Source organism: Orycteropus afer, unplaced genomic scaffold (genome assembly GCF_000298275.1).
Source record: "Orycteropus afer afer isolate SDZICR_OR568_19922 unplaced genomic scaffold, OryAfe1.0 scaffold00192, whole genome shotgun sequence".
Taxonomy (NCBI): domain Eukaryota; kingdom Metazoa; phylum Chordata; class Mammalia; order Tubulidentata; family Orycteropodidae; genus Orycteropus; species Orycteropus afer.
Genome location: NW_006921779.1, coordinates 604,144 through 607,405, shown reverse-complemented (window position 1 = coordinate 607,405; position 3,262 = coordinate 604,144).

The following is a 3,262-nucleotide window of genomic DNA, read 5'->3' as shown; positions in this document are numbered from 1 at the left end:
CACTAAAAAGATGAGAAAAGAAGAGAAGACCAAAATGGATGACAGAAGAGACTCTGAAACTTACCCTTGAGCAGAGAATAGCTAAAGCCAATGGAAGAAATGACAAGATAAAAGAGCTGAATAGAAGATTTCAAAGAGCAGCTTGAGCAGACAAAACCAATTACTGTAATGAAATGAGCAAAGACCTGGAGTCTGAAAACCAAAAGGGAAGAACACACTTGGCATTTCTCAAGATGAAAGAATTGAAGAAAAAATTTAAACCTCGAGTTGCAGTATTGAGAGATTCTGTGGGCAAAATATTGAATGATGCAGGAAATATCAAGAGAAGATGGCAGGAATACACAGAATCACTGTACCAAAAAGAACTGGTCGATCTTCATCCATTTCAGGAAGTGGCATATCATCTAGAACCAATGGTACTGAAAGAGGAAGTCAAAGCTGCAATGAAAGAATTGGTGAAGAACAAGGCTCCAGGAATTGATAGAATACCCATTGAGATATTTCAGCAAATGGATGCCCCATTGGAGGCACTCACTCGATTATGCCAAGAGATTTGGAAGACAGCTACCTGGCCAACGGACTGGAAGAGATCCACATTTGTACCCATTCCAAAGAAAAGTGATCCCACAGATTGTGGAAATTATAGAACAATATCATTAATATCACACTCAAGGAAGATCTTACTGAAGATGATTCAAAAACGTTTGCAGCAATATATTGACAGAGAACTTCCAGAGGTGCGAGCTGGATTCAGAAGAGGACGTGGAACAAGGGATATCATAGATGTTGTCAGATGGATCTTGGCTCAAGGCAAAGAATGCCAGAAAGATGTTTACTTGTGTTTTATTGACTATGCAAAGGCATTTGATTGTGTGGATCATGACAAATTATGGATAACATTGAGAAGAATGTGAATTCCCTAACACTTTATTGTACTCATGAAGAGCTTGTACCTTGACCAGGAGGCTGTCATTCAAACAGAACAAGGGGACACTACATGATTTAAAATCAGGAAGGGAGTGTGTCAGGGTTGTATCCTTTCTCCATACTTATTCAATCTATATGCTGAGCAAATAATCCGAGAAGCTGGACTATATGAAGAAAAACGTAGCATCAGGATTGGAGGAAGAATCATTAACAACCTGAGATACTCAGATGATACAGCTTTGCTTGCTGAAAGTGAGAATGACTTGAGGCACTTACTGATGAAGGTTGGAGAATACAGTATGCAACATGGATTATGTCTCAATATAAAGAAAACAAAAATCCTCACAACTGGACCAATGAGCAGCATCACAATAAATGGAAAGAAGAGTGAGGCTGTCAAAAATTCACGTTGCTTGGTTCTACAATCAATGCCAATGGAACCAGTAGTCAGGACATTAGACAACTTGTAACATTGGGAAAGTCAACCACAAATGAACTGTTTCAAGTGCTGAGGAGCGAGGATGCCTCCTTGGGCACTGAGGTGTGCCTGACACAAGCCATGATATTTCCAATCACCTCGTATGCATGTGAGAGCTGGACAATGAATAAGGAAGACCGAAGAAGATTTGATGCTTTTGAGTTGTGGTGCTGACGAAGAATGCTGAAAGTACCATGGACTGCTAAAAGAACTAACAGATCTGTCCTGGAGGAAGTGCAGCCAGAATGCTCCTTGGAAGCAAGAATGGCCAGACTTCGTTTCACCTATTTTGGTCATGTTGTCAGAAGGATGACTGCTTGGTCATCAGGATGTCAGAAGGATGACTGCCTGGAGAAGGATGTCATGCTTGGTTGGGTAGAGGGTCGATGAAAGAGGGGAGGCCTTCAACGAGATGGATTGACACAGTGGCTGCGATGATGGGCTCAGGCATAGCAGGGATTGTGGAGCTGGTGTGGGATCGGGCAGTGTGTTCATTCTGCTATGCATGGGGTCACTATGAGTCAGAAACGACGGCACCTGACAACAACAACAACAACATACTATAGCATTAATATACATGCTATACATTGATACACATTTGAAAAGGGCAAACACTGTTTATTGTGGATCGGTGGACCACTTGCCCTAATTTGCCATTCCCAAGGAAGTTACACCTCAGGTTGAATCACTAGTCTATATGAAAAAATCCTCTGCTTATAAATGAAAACTGAGTGCTAAATTGAGTATTTTACAGAAAAAGTTAATGAACAACTTTTGTTTTTCTAGATTTTTTTTTTTTTTTTGGTGATTTGGGTAAAAGTTTATAGAGTAAATTGGTAAATACATACACACTTTGTTTTGTGACATTCATTGCAGTCCCCACAATGTAACAATACTCTTCCCATTTCTTCCCTGGGTTTATCATTTCCCTTTGTCCTTCTTTCCTGTCCCTTCCTGCCTTCTTAGCTTTATCCCTGGGCCAGTGCTGCCCTTTTGTGCTCATATGGTTGATTGTTCTAATGAGTGCATACTTCCCTAGTATTACTGTTCACCTTATAAAACCAAACTCACTGCCGTTGAGTCGGATCCAACTTACAGAAACCCTTCCTTGAGTTTCTGAAGCAGTATCTCTGTGGAAATAGATTGCCCAGTCTTTCCTTCCAAGGAGTGCCTGATAGGTTTGAACCGCTAGCCTTCTGGTTAGCAGTCAAAGGCCTTAGGCACTATGCTGCCAGAGCTCCCATATAGGCCTGTATTATTTGGCTGAAAGTTGAGCCATGGGAGTTGAATTCAGTTCCAGGCTTGACAGATGTCTAAAGACTACAGTCTCGGAGGTTATACCAGCTTTCATCAGACCAGTAAGTCTGGTCTTTTTTTGCTTTTTGGGTTTTGTTCCACATTTTCTCCATTCTATCTGGGACTTCTTACTGTGATCCCTTTCAGAGTGGTGAGCAGTGGTAGCTGAATATCTAGTTCTGGTCTCGGGATCATGGAGGCTTGAGTTCACATGGTCCATTAGTCCTCTGGATCATTGTTTACTTGCATGTTTGATTTTCTTCACTCTTTGCTCTGGACAAGGAGAGACCAATAACTACACCTTAGATGGCTTTTCACAAGTTTTTAAGACCTTAGTCACTGCTCACCATAGTAGGATGTAGAACATTGTCTTTGTGGACTATGTTATGCCAGTTGACTTTAGTGTTCCCCAAGACTATAGTCCTGAGTCCCCAAGCCCAGTGACTCATTCCCTCAAGGTGTTTCATTATGACTAAGAAATCTTCATAACTCTGCCCCCTCTATGCTCTACTACATTTATGGGTATATTTGCAGCACATAGAAATACATAGGTAGAGATAT